Raw genomic sequence first — 16,573 nt, forward strand, 5'->3', positions numbered from 1 at the left:
ATCGTTCCAACCTGTTTCATAAAGAATGAGCCAAAGTCATCTTGTTCCTCTCTCTCCCTCTCATTACAGACAGAATGCATCAATAATAATAAGATTGAGTTTCTTTTGCACGAAGACCTTAAGAATGCCTCATACTTCCTTCTCAAATGAAGTATTCGAGCTGCCATTATTGATTGATTAAGTATTGGCAGAAATCAGAATCATACTGACAGAACAGACATTTGGAGCCGTGAGCGTAACCCCGTCAATGTAACGCGTGCTGATCTTCAAAGTTCCATTCTTCTCCGCTGTGTTAATCACTGCTGGTTGGCTGCTGATGTAAATGAAGGAGCCGGCGGCTGAGTGCAGGATTCACTTTGTTTTAATCACTTCTCAGTGCTCTTGACATTGCCAGAGGACGGCTGATTATTCACCCTCGCTCCTCTTAACTCCTCTGTGTGTTGACCCAGAATGTGAAGCAATGTAAGGGGGAGGAGGAGGGAGAGGAAGGAGGAAGGAGGAAGAGGAGGACATCGAGGGTTGCTCTGCTCCCGTCAGTGTTTCAGGTTTCAGTGTCTTCGGCGAGTTAAAGCAGGGGGACGTTTATCTCCGTTACGAGCATGACTGTGTTTTTATATCTGCCAGATGAGCAGAGAGGCAGGAGCGGCTGGAGTTCAGGCAGGATGCTGCCGGTGTCGTCTCAGTGTGTGCATGTTTCTCTCCACTGAAGCCTTGGATGACGAAGCTGATAATAAACATGAATTTGTGATAAACTGGCGTCCCACTTGGCACTTTGACAGGATTCTTTAGAAAAGCTTAATGAAAGAAACTTCTCCTGGGTTTGAGCGGCTAATGGCGCCACTTGAAACTTGACGAGCTGCCGACTTTCTCCCACTTCCTGTTTGTCTTCGATTTAATAAATGCAAGGGCACACATCAAGGGCTGCCACAGCGTTTGTACACACTCCTTTATCTCATTTGGAAAAGAAAAAAAAAAAGGGGAAAAGCAATCAACAAATGAAAGACAAAGACATGAGAAGTCAAATCTGACCCTAGACTCAACCTCCATGTTTGTCTCCATTAAAATCCTAAATGAAGGACTTGAAACAGGAAACGCTCTCCAAGATCTAGAGCCAGAAATGAAACCGTTACGGGTCCACCAAGAACCAAAACCACCTAAACTTGTCTAAACCTGTTTTATGTTGTATTTGAAGTACTTTTTTAGTCCATCAGAAACTATCTAGCAGAGCTTTTGTCTCTTCTGCGGCTGGCCCTGATCTCCTCCGGTTTAAAGATCAGCAGGATTCATTAAATCCTAACGGCTCAATTCACAGTAAATGTGAACGTGGGAGACATTGGCTTGGTGTTAAAATAAGAACATGTGTAATTAGACTTTGTACTCTTTGTTCAGCAGAATGAACAGAGACACACACACACACACAGTCAGCCCTTTTTGCAAACTCCCTGGTATCCTTGACATCAAAGTGGACCCGGCCTCAGTGGCTCTGCTCTCTGTTCCTCTTGTCATTCTGTGACAGCTCAGTTCCATCCAAACAGAAACTGCACAGCAGGACCGCGGAGAGGGGAATCAGAGTGAGCATATGTATGAGTGATCTAAAGCTCTCTCTCTCTCTCTCTCCTCCTATCTCTCTCTCTCTCTCCATGTTCTCCGGGCAAAACACAGGCCGACTCTCTGGGAAGAGAACATTGGGGATTTTGAGAAGATACGCTGGGGATTCACTGTGAGAAAAACCTCTGCTTCCCTCAGGACGGCGGTGGAATGGTCAAATGCTTCCCGGATATTTTCCTTTCCTTCTTTTTTTCCTTTCCTTGTCCTTATACAGTTTGACTCGTGCACTCCGTGAGTTTAAATCCAGCCAGATCGCTCTAACAAATGGAAATTCATTGAGAAACATCTGATACGAGACGTCTCTGCCAAGTCGTGCCGTCAGATATAAATACATAATTCTCGGCTCTAAACCAACGTTTGTGCAAGACAGACGCTGCGGAATGTGAAGCTGCTGCATCATTTCACTTTTAAAACAGAGTTCTCCAACGGGAACTTTGTCCGTGAAAGCGGCACACGTGCGAATAAATAACAGAAAATATAAAAAGGAGAAGAAAGTCAAAGGCAGCTCCACTTTGAATGAGTCGAACAAAAAAGCCTGTAGAATTGGATTTTATGGACAAAAACGAGATTTCTACAACATTTATCCAGAATAAAGCAGTAAGTATGTGTGGTGAGGTTGAAGTGGACTGGACGGGCTTGATAACCTGAGCACATGAGCGTCAGAGGGAGAGCTTAACACTCGGCTGGTAGAGATAGTGGAGGAGGCTTGTGTGTGGAAAATATTACTTTAATCGCATGGCCGCGGCAAATTAGCTGCAGAAAATATTAAAGACATAACTTACTTGTACATTAACATTCAGCTTTAAGGGACTGAAGCAGAGGGAAAGGAGGGAAACACAGCCAGCATCTCATATTTACCTGTATAACAACTAATTTGCCTTGTTTGTGAGGTTTCATTAAGATTCTAATGAACGTAGCGACGCGGAGAAATTAGCGACGTTCCTGTGTGAGCTTCCTTCTTTCATGTTGTGTTCGTCTCCACTCCTGGACCTCCATCCTGGCTACCACCTCTCTCCCAGGCCATGAATAGTTAATGCCATGTACAGTATGTGGGAGGAATGTTAAGAAGCCTTGGCGTTGTTACTGTATACGCCCCTGTGAGGAAGAGGATGAATGAAAGCGTCTATCAGTCTGAAGCCTTCCTGAAACTGTTAACATGCTGAAGCAGGCGTCTAGATTCAGCGCCACAAAGAAGTTCATTTCTTATTTAGTTGAGGTAGAGTGAAAGGTAAAAAAAAAAAAAAGGAGAAGAAGAAGAAGAAGAGGAAGAAGTGTCGTTATCCGGCTGTCTGCATTCCAATTTTACACCCGAGTCGGTTTGGTGTAAAAAAAACCAGGGGGGGTGAGATGGGAGAGAGACTTTGGGCTCGGGCTGATGAGGCTGAGCGTCGTTAGCGGAGGCCCGGCGCCCGGTGGGATAACGCAGGTGGCGCTGCAACGTCAGATTGCTCCAAATCAGGATCGAAACTATTTCAGGAAGCGATTGCCGAGAGTGGGCGAGAGGCGCCCAGCGGGGAGTCGCACGATCATCAAGACAAACAGGTAGATATGAGGACACACAAGCGAGGGGAACGCAGGGAAGAGGATGCTCAATGCACATATACACACACACACACATACACACGACACAAACAGGCAGATTAGTGTTTGTTTTCTGTGTATTCAGCTCTTCTCTGGTGTCTGAATGTGATTCCCCTCCTCAACATTTACACATAATAGTAAAGATAAACCAACACACCGCCTCACGCTCTGTTGCTATGGCACCAAGGCAGTGAAAGAAATGTCTCCTCTCCATGAATATGAAGACTCTCTGTCGTCCAGGTTAGTAGACATTGGGGCGTTCAGCCGTGCAGCTCGACGTGACGTCTGGGCCTCGGCGCTCTTTAGGAATATGTGGAATTAAAAATGCAAAGACAGGAAATGTAGCAGTTGATGTATGTAGTATGTTAAAATGTAGTTCTGCAGAGGCTTTCACACGTGTTTGACTTTGGATTATCGGTGTAAAATCAGGATCAGGACTCTCTGGCGCCTCCTACTGTTTGGAATTTCATTTGAGACATCGATCAGCAAATTAGTAACAGTTATTTTAGATGCAAAATTGTCAAAGGAGTTGTGAAAAGCTCTCAGAAACACTTCTGTCGTCGGGCTCGTTGGCGTGGCGACGTGATTGAGACAAGGCAGTGCTTGGAGAAGAGTGACGCTATGAAAAAAGGACGCCGCCTTCGCTGATGCTCGTTTTTCCATCTGATTGAATCCAAACCGTTCTACCTCAACCTCAATCAGCCGCGCCGGATGTTTGAACGCGTCACGTTTGATGTTTGATGATTTAACAGCGCGTACCTTCAGATTCCCGTGCATTAGAATATGAATGAACCCAGATCTGTTGGGCCGCATCAAAAGGACGGTGAACAGAGACGGCGAGCTTCAGAGGTAACCGGCGGGCTTGGTAGTTATGTAACCTAGCGAGGGTTCAGGGCTCCGTCAGAACACACTGACCCAGAGCTCTGCAGCTGGAGGAATCTGCATTACACCTCTCACACACACACACACACACACACACTGCAACACATCCCCGGAGATACTGAGCTTTGTTTTCCTTTCCATTCCTGCTTCGTTTTCACAAAGCGCCGCTGGTTTCGTTCCGCAGTCTCATTTTCAGACGGTAAAATCATGAATTTGTGGCGTTTTCCCGCGATGAGCGCTGCTGGAATAGAGCAAAGTTTAGCCGAGCCGGTTGCTATGGTATTTCAGAGTGGGAACACATCTGTACACCACCGTTTGAGTAAACATCAGACAAAAATAAAGCATCATCCAATACAATGCTGCCTTTGATTTAAAAGCTATAAGAGAGTTCTGCTGTAGCTGCTGTGAGCGCCGTGGGTTTGCAAGGAAGCAGTTTGTAGACACACACACACACACACACGTACAGTATGCATAATGGATGACAAGGAAAGGTTTGCTAAGGTGAGCGGCTCTAAGGACGAGCGTTCACTACAAGACTGAAACTCGGCAGCCTGGAATCACCCGAGAGTTGATTCTTGTCAACAAACGGACAACCTGATTGGCTGCCGTTCACCCATGGAGGCGACACACACACACACACCGGATGCTGGGCAGATTTCCAAGTTGGACAAGTTGGACATCACCATTGACAAACCTTGGAATCTAATTATCCTTGTGTAATCTGCATCCCGTTGCCTGAACACACACACACACACACACTGGAAGTATTTATATCACCGCAATATTTAGCACCAATTGTCTGCCTGCTTTGGATTCTGATTTAGCCACAGTCGGTCGGCGCCAGCTCCACTCCACTCAGCCCACTTCACACTTCAAACATCCTCTGGCGACTCGGCGCTTGGCAACGCATTGTCTCAAATCAACGCAGGATCATCAATCCAGCAAGGACATTGATACGTTCCTCGTTAAAGGTTTAGGGTTGATATAATTCAACAGTTATAAATAGAAACATCCAGTCGCTTTAATTAGTATTTGTTTATGTATGATTTTCACTTTGTTCGTCGGTGTTGAAGCCTTAAGGAGGGACTGCAGGTTAATGACACTGGAGTGTGTGTGTGTGTGTGTGTGTGTGTGTGTGTGTGTGTGTGTGTGTGTGTGTGTGTTTGATGATGCCGAGCCTGACATTTCACATAGGCGCGAGCCAGATTAATGCGTTTCCCTATTTCCAGATGAGCCTCTGAAAAACGCGTTGGCGAACGTTAAAGACGAGAGACGAACGTTGACTCACCTCTATACGTTTCTACCTGCACGCATGGAAACACAGCGTTCATCAAAGGGAACGTAAACATTAAAGACGTTGATTCAGTAGGAAACTGAGATGTAAATAACCAAACCAACCTCTTCAACTGTGTGTGTGTGTGTGTGTGTGTGAATGTGTGTGCAAGTGTGCTCACATGTGTGTGGTTTGCTCATTAAGACAGGAAGGAGCCAATCAAAGCGTCACTGCGGCTCCATGATTCACAGGAAATGTATGCAGGAGGACACACAAGAATATAATCATCTTCAAAGCTGGGGTGTGTGTGGGGGGGGGGTCTTAGATCAGCTGCTTTGTGTGTGTGTGTGTGTGTGTGTGTGACAATGTGTGAATCCCAGTTCAGGCCTCACCCACGTAAATTCCGTTCTCTGTTGCCTGGATCGATCCTGCTGATGCAACACACCAACGTTTCTCTGATGAGTTCTTGTGTGTGATGGGAGTGACTGGGGCCTAATGACCATTAATCCCTCACACATCCTGTCACCCCGCTGTGCCTTTTCACTTCCGAAACCGACGGCGGTCTTTCCCGCTGACAACGTTTAAAAACAACACAATCAGAGGCGCGCCATCCTCTGTGTCTTCCTCTCTGTTAACAAGCTTGTCAGCAGGTGGACCGTCTGAAAGCCTCACTTCAGGTGTGCACTTCTCTCCCTCTGGAACATCCACACACTCACACACTCGCACATCACACACCTCAGCGACCTCCGGATCCACACTTTTGCTGCAGGTGTCTCATTTGTTTCCATCGCAAAACATCTCACGTCTGCCCCGTGACGATACAGCCGAGCTCCCAGAGTTCTCTCTCCCTCCGACCCTCCAAAGTAAACTTATCCTGTGTGTCTGTAGTCTGTGGCTCTTTCACCTCAGCTGACCCCCTGATGAATATCTCAGTCAGCAGTCAGGGATGTAAATGATTCATAAATCTCAATGTCAGACTCTCAGAACAGCAGAGGAAGCCATAACAAGTGAGATTCAAGATTAATTCTAAGTTTTCCTTCACGGTTCGCTTCCGAATGACCTCGTGTAGGCGAGTTGTAAACTTATTTATGTGAACCCAGGCCCTTGGAGGTCCTCAATCACTTATTAAGTTTGAGTAATGACTTGAGATGCTCGTAACCTTGTATATCACGGCACTCAGCAGGTCCTGGGAGCACATCTGGCCAAGAGCGATCAAATTCGATTTGCTGCAGTGCTCTGTGGGAGAGCGGATGGATGGATGGATGGATGGATAGATAGATATGTCTTGGCACCATTTCTTGTTCCATCTCACGTTACTCTTTACGGTTTCCCCGCATTTCCAGCTCCTCTGCAGGCTGCCGTCTCAATTAGCATCCCACTGCACTGCACTGTACCCAATAAACGCTGCATCCGGCGCTCCAACTCCTCTATTAAAATGGGCTTTATACTTGTAATAACTCGCGCTCAGACTCGTAATTTGTTTGGCAACCTGCGGACCGCATCCTATAAAAGTCACGTCAGGTGTTGGGAGCCAAAATGAGACGGTGGCGTGTTCGCTGCAGTCTGGATTCAAAGGTTCAGCATACAATTACAGCGATGCGGCGTACGCAGTGAGCTCCGGTAATGAAGATGTACAGGCTCACGGTGAAAATGGCACCGTGGAGGAAATGAGAAGCATTACTGAAACTGATCTTTATTATTATTAAGCTTTAATGCTATTCTGGAAGTGTTCGCAATTACTCAGGAAAGAACAAGAGATGATTTATATGGGCTGTAAAAAGTCTAAAGTATTGGAATAGAATTAAATTTCATTGTGGTGTTTCTGTTCACAAACTTTGAGAAGCACTGTTTAAGGTCATTATATTATATTTGAAGATGGAGAAGAGGGCTTGCGGCATAAAGTAGAAGAACCGTCACATTTTCGGTGCAAAGAAAATCAATTTCACCTTCTTGTCAAAAAAAACAAATCGATGAATATTTGATAACACAATCGTTGTGCTCCGACTCGCATCTCATCAGGAATGAAAACAGAATATGTTGTATTAAAAATGAATAAGAAAAGCTCTAAAAACAAAAGAGAATCAAGCGCCTCTCTGCAGCTTGAAATGGCCCCAGCACGGAAAGAGAAGCAACTTAAAAGGATAAAATGTCAAAAATGAAAATGAAAAGATGCAACAATTTGCGGCGATCGATTAGTAACAAAAACTCTGCAGGAGTACGGTTGAGAATACGGCGACATCATCAGCGTAGATGTGTCACTTCACACGGAAGACTGTTTGCCACAAGACTCCAACTTTCCTCTGAATATTTTATTAGAAATCACTAAATTACAAAGTCAAGTCACGATCAACAAACTATGTTGCTGACACCAGTGTCTAAACTTAAAGTCACAACAATGATGTCATACTTATACATTTCTAAATCTACTTCTTTGGTTCTTCGATCCAGAACGCTGGTCTTGGTTATAATCCTAGCTCGCTTCTACAGGAAGCCCAGTAATGTGTTTACTCTTCCCATGAGCAAGGAATTGTGAGGAGAATAACTCTCCACTAGTCGCACAACATCTCCAGCTGTGATGTTGCTTCTTCTATTGAAGCAGTTTCAAATCCTCCAGGCCGCTTGAGGCGGCAGGACTCCTGTGGGAGAGAAACCTCAGCACACGACCCCCGTGAGCACCATCATTCCTCTCAGATGAGACAGAAACTTCCTCTTTCACAATGTGTAGAATGTCTGGATGCTTTAACCCACATTGTATACATACAGTTCTTCTTTCACAGAACCTGTTGCGGTGTCCATAAGTTAAGCATCCATAACATAAACCTTTCAACCTCAAGAACCCCACACGTTGTTTGAGTGTCTGAGTCTTGATGGTGCTGCATGAGACCAGGCTGTGATCTTGCTGGCAGTACAAACACGGCTGCTCAAAGGCACTCGGGCACTCTGCTTCGCTTGGCTCTGTTTCTTGAGGCTTTTTATTTCCAGCAGAAACGGTAGTGAAGGTGCTTCCATGACTTTCTCTGGAGACTCCACTTTGTTTTCTGTAGACTTCACTTTTTTTCCCTGATGGAGCTTTCTGTGTCTTTGAGTCCTTACCCATAATGGAGACTGTAGCTATGTTCTTGACCTCTGGATCGTCTTGAAGACTTTCTTTCACTCCTCGAAGAGGTTGTTTTGGCCAATAACATTCATTGTCCAATAAGAAATTCGGTCCATCAATCCATGTTCCCCCTTCCACCAAATCCTTGGCATTCAGGCCCCTGCTGGAACGATCTGCAGGATTTTCTGATGTTCTTACATACTTCCATTGAGATGGCTTGGTGGCCTCACGGATCTGTGTGATTCTGTTTGCAACAAAAGTTCTGAAACGAGCAGTTTTACTATCAATGTACCCGAGTACTGTGGTGCTGTCTGTCCAGAAGATAGACTTTTGCAGTGGAAGTTGAAGTTCTTGACGTAACATCTTGTCCACCTTCACTGCGACGGATGCTGCTGTCAACTCCAGTCTGGGGATTGTGATTTGGTTGAGTGGGGCAACTCTTGACTTCCCCATCAGAAAAGCACAATGTTTCCTGCCTCGTTTGTTTTCAAGCAGTAGATAGGACACGGTTCCATACGCGTACTCTGAGGCATCGGAAAAATGATGTAACCGTGCTGTGGCGATGCATCCAAAGTCTGAAGGTCTTAAACACCTGTTCACATGGAAGTTGGAGAGGTGCTGAACATCATCCACCCAACTTTTCCAACCATCAGCATGCCTTTCATCAATGCAGTCATCCCAACCATGTTGCTCTGTACAGAGATCTTTCAGCAGGAGTTTAGCGGTCAAGACCACCGGTGCCACGAAGCCAAGCGGGTCATTCATTGAGTTGACTACCGACAGAATGCCTCTTCTGGTCATTGGCTTGTCTGGCAGTTTTACGCTGTAGGTGAAAGTATCTGTTTCTGTATCCCACTGCACACTGAGAGCCCTCTCCACTGGTAGAGCCTCAAGGTTCAGATCCAGGTCTTTTACTTCACAGGCTCTGTGTACTTCAGGGATGGACTCTAACACCTTTCTGCTCTGAGTAGTCCATTTTGTTAAATTGAAACCTCCTCTGGCACACAGGATCCGCAGCTCACTGGCTAGGGTCACTGCATCGTCCTCTGTCGCTACGCTCTTCAGGAAGTAATCTACATTGAAGTTGCGCAGGACAGCTTGGACAGCCTCAGGGGATGCCATGTCTTGGTGATCCTCAGCGGTTCTTCTCAGCGCATATGAGGCAACGCTTGGGGATGAGGAAGCCCCGAAGAGGTGGACTGTCATTCTATATTCTTCTACAGGCTCGTTCAGCTTGCCGTTCGGCCACCAAAGAAAACGCTGGAGATCTGCGTCTTGCTCTGGCACTTTCACTTGATAAAACATTGACTCGATGTCTGCCATCATGGCTACTGGCTCCTCACGAAATCTTGAGAGGACGCCAACTAGCGTGTTAGTCAAGTCGGGACCTTGTAGTAACTCTCTGTTCAGGGACTGTTCTCGAAACGAGGCTGTACAGTCAAAGACCACCTGTGTCTTTTTGTTCTTCGGGTCATACACCCCTTGGTGCGGTATGTAAGACACCCTGTTGTCATCCCGGTTCAGCTGTTCTGCTGGAACCTGGACAGCATAGCCTCTGCTAATGATAGTGTCCATGAAGGCCTTGTAATCTTCAAAGAACTTGTGATTCTTCTTGAGCTTTCTATGCAAACTGGCTATGCGCTGTTCTGCCACAAAACGGTTATTAGGCATTTGGAGCTTCTCATTCCTGAGCGGTAATCCAATTCTGTATTGTCCATTCTTAAGAATCGTTGTTTTCTGCACAAACATCATGAACTGTTTGTCTTCTTGAGACATCTCCACTTTGTCGTCATAGATGCGCTCTGAAAAATCAGTGTTGTACTGTTTGACCAGTAGCTTCTGAATTTCTTCATCTTCAGATTTCTCGTATTTTTGAAACACTTTTAATCTTGCGATGCTTTCAGCTAATGCAGTCATCAACTCCAGTTCTTCTTTCTTGGCCTTGATTCTGGCTTCTTCACGACTCCACTCTTGCCTAAATACAGATTCTTGCAGCTCCAGCCTCTGCTTTGCCTGCATTGCTGCGGCACGTTCAAGCAGGGCCGCGCGTTCCGCCTCTAGTTTAGCACGCTCTACCAAGGCTTGCAATGCAAAACTCTTTTGACATCCGTATAGGGTGTGTCCACTGCAGCTGGATCCAACCTGCGACATACTGTCACCTGGTCTAACTATATCTTGCAGGTCGCACTCCTCTGGTAACGCCTCCACTTCTGCTGTTGCCGATTCTCGCACAGCTGCAATCCAGTCCTTAGTTGTTTTCATAAAGCCCCTGATGGAGGCCATTTCATGTGCAAACCAGTTCTCTTGCTCAGATATTTCTCCTTCTTCAGACAGAAGTCTTGCCACTTCATTGTTGAGATGAATAAACTTGTTTCGAGCAGGTGCAAAATCATTCTCCATCATATTTCTCACAATTTGGATATTTGGACTGTCACTCATCAACGTCTCTACTTCAACCATTTTACCTTTTAGAGCTGCTAATTTAAGTTGCCTCAACGTAAGGTATTTTTGCAATTTCAATTCTTCTGCTTTCATTGGCGGTTTGTGTGATCTTCCCTTATCAAAATCTCCCGTGCAATCATCTTCCTTTTCATCCACCATCTTGTCTATGGGAGGAAGATTTCCCGTAGCTCGTATCGGAGAATACCTCAAGGGACTGTCCGTATCTTCTTATGCTAGTGGCTCGTCTTGCTCTCTCTTCAGCAAAGATGTGTCACTTTGTTTAATTAGAAAAATACAAATTCAGACAAAACCTGTGCTGCTCCCAATGTTACTTACAACAGTGTTTCTCTCTCAGAAACTCTAAAGCTACTTAAATAAACAACAGTGACGTCATCCAAACTAGCAAATTTACAACATTGACGTCACCCAAATGATCAATATTACAAAAGTGATGTCATTTGAACTGACATTACTACAACGTGATATCATCCGAGTGAACAAATTACAAGTGATGTCATCCGAACTGACTGCTTTACAACGTTGGTGTCATCAGAACTAATGAAATACAACAGTGCTGGCATAATACGTTACTAAATACAGCTCATCTTTGGCTCCCGACTGTCAGTCTAACATATTTGTCAGCCATAAATCTAATCCATTCAGTGTATCTTTGTGATGTAATTACTTTCAACAATTCAGACATCCGAGAAGCAAAGAACCTGACGATGCACGTAAAACGTAACACTGCTGCGTTTGTGGTTCAAACGCTTTCCAGCTGGGCTCCATTCAGATTCAGATTTGTTTGCTTGTTGCAGAAAACATCGAATCGTGATCGCAGCTTTGCCGGGGAAATCTATTCTTGTCAGCGTGTGTTTGCGATTGTTATTCAGCGTCAAGAGATGAGGGGTCGGTAAACAGATTGGTTTGTTCTGTGGCTCTTTGTGCTCATTCTGACGGCTCTGAGACTGGAAATCCCATCTGTGTGACAGTACGACTTCTGTGGGTTGTGATTCAGGGGCTTAACGTGCGCGCACACACACACACACACACACACACACACACACACACACACACACACACACACACACACACACACACACACACACACACACACACACACACACACACACACACACACACACACACACACACACACACACACACACACGGTGCCTCGTCTACGGATGAGTCAGGTTTGTTTGGCTGCATCTGCTCCATCACATCACCACGCTCGACCAAAGTTGACGACCAAATGTTTATTTGCTTCACGCCCGAGTCACAGGCAGTCTGCTCTTTTTACTGCCTTCTGCCCCCCACAAGCAGCGCAAAGGTCACATTTTGTCGTTTCCATTCATTAGACACTTGAGAGGAAAAGCGTGGCGACGTCCCTGACGGTTCGCAAATTCAAGTTAAGAGCTTGATTGAAGTTTGCAGAGTGCCAGGATGGTGCAAGAAAGTTAGAAAGTTACAGTACATGCCTGTGTGTGTGTGTGTGTGTGTGTGTGTGTGTGTGTGTGTGTGTGTGTGTGTGTGTGTGTGGTAAGTTTCACCTAAGGCCACAGGAGGGTTTTATCTGCACACACACACCAAACTAATTTGCATTTTGTACTTTACTAAAACATCAACATTAAGTTAGCTTAGGTTCCACAGAGACGTGTCCAGATGTTAATCAATTTATGGAATCTGGATTTCATCATATTCTGCCAAAACGTTGCACTTTGCCATATGGACAAGCGTTCCCATAGACAGTGTTTTCCTTTTAGACATTTAACCCCTGAAACATTTGTATTTCGGCTTGTAAGCTCCTCATGTTCCTCATTGCTCTGTCCTAAGGCGGCCTGGCCTGCGAAACACCAGAAGAAGCTGAGAGAAATGGATTCCACAACCCGCCGTGGCCACAAACGAATCAAAGCCAGCGAACCGGAGAGAATCACGGGGAGGCACTCTGAGGAGAGATCAAAAGTAGAGCGTCTGTGCACCTGCAGCACGCCGGCTGCACCATCTCATTCTAAAGGGGCCATGAGCCAACGCGGCGTGACCGATGACACTCTGACGCTCACTCTGTCTAACTCACGAGGTTTACGGTGGGATCGAGCCGCAGAGGGGAAATGACGCGGGGGAAACGTGCAATATTATTTTCCGTGGTGATGCGTGGACGTGTTCCATCCTGCCAGAGCAACACCTTACATCCTAAACGCCAAATCAGAGGGCCGCATTTGCTTTAAGTCACGTGATCTCTGCAGATACCAGGATCAATGTCTTGTTTGGGTAAAGTGATGTATTGACACACACATCCCCCGTGCTCCACACACACACACACACACATCTGTGCATTTTTCTGTACTACTTCCCGCTTACCCCGTCTTCTCTCTTTCATCATCTTCCACCTGCATGGACCGCTGACTGATTGTTCGAGGCCGAGAAGGAGAAGAAGGATCGCGTCCCATTGTGGAGTCGGGCGACGTGCGATTGGTGGCTGTAATCTGCTGGCAAATGACAGAAAAAAGGAGACAAAAGAAATGAGGAGGGCGAGCGGGAAGACAATGAGCTTTAGAGTGCTTTAAATGGGCAGATAACCTGCAGCATCATCATCATCATCATCATCATACAGATTTTTTAGACTCACATTTGCTTCAGGTTAGACACGATGTAATCAAAAAATCACTTTTCACTGAATTGATACAAGTAAAGGAAAGAGAAGATGAAGAAGAGGAGTTTCTTCATTTTCCAGCTCAACCAAGCAGGAAGCCGATTCAGTTTATCCTCAAAGCAATCAATATAAAGATTCCATGATTTGTATTCATTATTGTTCCATTTGGTGTGGCAGGGGCGGAGCTACAAGACCTGACTGCTTCATGAGCAAAAGGTCAGCGTGACGTCTGAAAAAGAATGACGCGGGTGCATAACTGGTGTGTGTGTGTGTGTGTGTGCAGCAGATCTTTAAGTGCGTGTGTGTGTGTGTGTGTGTGTGTGTGTGTGTGTGTGTGTGTGTGTGTGTGTTCCCTCAACAAACAGCCTGGCCATCATCTCTCGTCTTCATCATAAATAACAGCAGATTGGTTTTATTGTCATCTAGAAGCTCATAGGATTCTGAGAGACGACGCACGAGGATCCTTCCGTCTCGAACGTTTTGAGTTTCGACTTCAGCCTAACAGTTCATTAACACGTCTAATCTCTCAGATCTGTTCTTCTCAGCTGATTAAAGTGCTTTAATCAGTATAATTCATCTCAAGCACTTCAGTCAAATCTGTCTCTCACACATGCCGCTGTTCCAGACACACACACACACACACACACACACACACATTAAGAGTCTCCCCTGCATATTGCAAATATTTCTCACTATAGATTCTGTTCTGTGACTGCTGGATTTAATTCCTCCTCCTGGCTTTACTAACCAAAGCGTTTGTCCTCAAGTAAACAGGCGCTGAGCTATCGATGCGAGCAGCGGCCCCTTTGAGAGCGTGGAAGTGTGGCTGAATTGAATTATCGATGACGCCAAAGCTTCCAATCGTGAAACTTCCCTCTCTTTTCCAGGGAACTATAAAATGCAAAGAAGGCATTTAAGTGCAGAAGCGATAGAATAATGAAATCCTGGTGGGCGAGACGTGGATGTTGTTTCCCTCCTCACAGTCCCGCTGACGTCAAAGCAGTCAAAGCGCTGTTTTTGATATGGATATGGGCTGAAATTATCACCTTTGTTTATCACCGTCTCATCATCTGCAAATTAGATCACACGAGAACTTTAGCTGTAATTGCCCGACCCATTATTGAGCCGGCCCCGCGCATTCATTAGCATTTGGGTGCGTTTCATGATTTTAAAAGTGCCCTGTAAAGCGCTAAACTGTATCAGATCAATGATGAACAATTACCTTTAAAGGGAGGATAATGACGGACTAACTAGGAAACAATTTACCTGCTGCTTGGGACAAAAAGGCCGGCGGTTGTTGTTGTTGTTGTTATTGAGCGTGTGGGAGGAAAAGAGGACAAACGCCTTGTTTTTCCAGTGTTACCAAAGAGCACACGACAAAAAACAAGCCCAAGAGCATAAGCAACCTGTGTAAATGAGGAAGAACAGAGAGGAAATCCAATATTTCCTCCATATTTAACTTCCATTCTAGCTTTACAGAAGGGGTGTGACATCCAGAGAGTACAAGCGCTGGAAATGCTGAAATGGCGAAGAGGTAAACAATAAAAAAAAAAGCTATAAATTACTGTCAAACTGAGCTCTTAAGTTTCCTCCAATGAGTCCTTGAAGTATTAAACCTCCTTGAGGGAATCTTTTCACTTTTCAAATACGGTGAAAGTAGGAATTCACTCCTGACTGCAGAGTTGTGCTTGACCTTACATGAAAACACTTTCTGATAATGAACCGAGGCGCCCGGGCTTGTTGAACACGCCGACAGCCTGCGACATCATTTACAATTTATGCAACAGCAGCGAGCTCATCTCATCTGCATATCTTATGTCTCGGGCGTCTGCGAGTACCAGAAAGTTTGTTAAGGGGTCAAATTCAAGTTCAGGGTTCATCTGTGGGCACAACAAACACATTTATTACTCTGGGAAGTTCTTCCTTTTATTAACAAAAGGTTACACACAAACTAAAACAGAAGGCAGAGGGTGTCTTTGTCCCGGTACCATAGCAACACACTCTGAGGGTCTGTGGTGGAGATAATGAGGTGGGAGAACGTCGTGTGACTTGTTTCTCCAATGAGACCACCGGCTCAGTCGGGAAAGTGTCCTGAGACGCCCTGCAGCTACATGAACTCACACACACCATGGAAGGAAAGGATGGAAGGAGAAAGGACGGAAGGAAGGGAGGAATAGTAGAAGCGTTAGAGTTCATCTCCGTCTTTATTTCCTGTTATGTTGCTGCCACCTGCTGTTCATTCCTGGGCTAAACAACAGCTCTCCGCGCCATACCGGCTTCTACCACTAGGGGGCCGCCGCACTGCTGTGTCTAATGGAGACAGACAGACACTTTGCATGTCTGGAAGTGAAGTCCAGCATGAAGCTTCAGACCATACAGAGTTTCTAACCTTCTCACAGGATGTTTTGTCTCTTTTGACCTCACAGATAAAAGTGGCTGCTCTGCTCGGTCTTATCTCAGATGATAATCGGGGCACTCTGGTCCAATGGTGACTTTGCACTGCCCCACGCCCCTTGAGCAGCAATAAAAAAAACACAAACAACTGAAGAAGCTGGAGAAAGTGATAACAAAAGCTCCTCTGAACGGTTTCTGCATAATAAAGCCTACAAGGTCCTGGATATAAAACAATATAACACATAAGCAAACATAAACCAGTGATTAGGACTTCACATGCCCTCTGTAATTAATGATCTAACTCCTTAAAGTAAAGATGTTCAGTTTATAATGATTGCAGACGTCATGATGCAGCGTCTGATTACATGGAAGGCTTTTAGAGACGGACGTTTTCATTTCACTCTGGCAAATCTTAATAAAGAGATAATATAAAACATGAAATAAAACAAACACAGGCGTAAATTCATTATTCAATCCTTACTCGGTTGCTAGTTAACAGTTAAACTCCTGATCCTCAGCCTGAGCTCGTATGAAAGCAGAGCTGTGATGCAAAAATTACAGAAGCCATCAAATATAAAAAGGAGAAATGTTGGCTTCCTGTCTGACCAGCGAGGACAAAGGAAGAGCTGTGAGTCAGTACACACTG

General features: G+C 45.4%; 1 long non-coding RNA gene across 1 annotated transcript in view; it reads right to left on the bottom strand.

Annotated features, from left to right (window-relative positions):
- LOC143009073 (uncharacterized) overlaps nt 1-16,573 on the bottom strand; it is a 31,751-nt gene that overhangs the window by 12,304 nt on the left and 2,874 nt on the right. Inside the window, exon 2 of the long non-coding RNA XR_012964655.1 lies at nt 13,242-13,366. This is a non-coding gene — a long non-coding RNA (uncharacterized LOC143009073). The remainder of the gene's footprint in view (nt 1-13,241; nt 13,367-16,573) is intronic.

Source organism: Genypterus blacodes, unplaced genomic scaffold (assembly GCF_046128005.1).
Source record: "Genypterus blacodes isolate CSIRO-AG114 ecotype Tasmania unplaced genomic scaffold, CSIRO-AGI_Gbla_v1 ptg000110l_1, whole genome shotgun sequence".
NCBI lineage: Eukaryota > Metazoa > Chordata > Actinopteri > Ophidiiformes > Ophidiidae > Genypterus > Genypterus blacodes.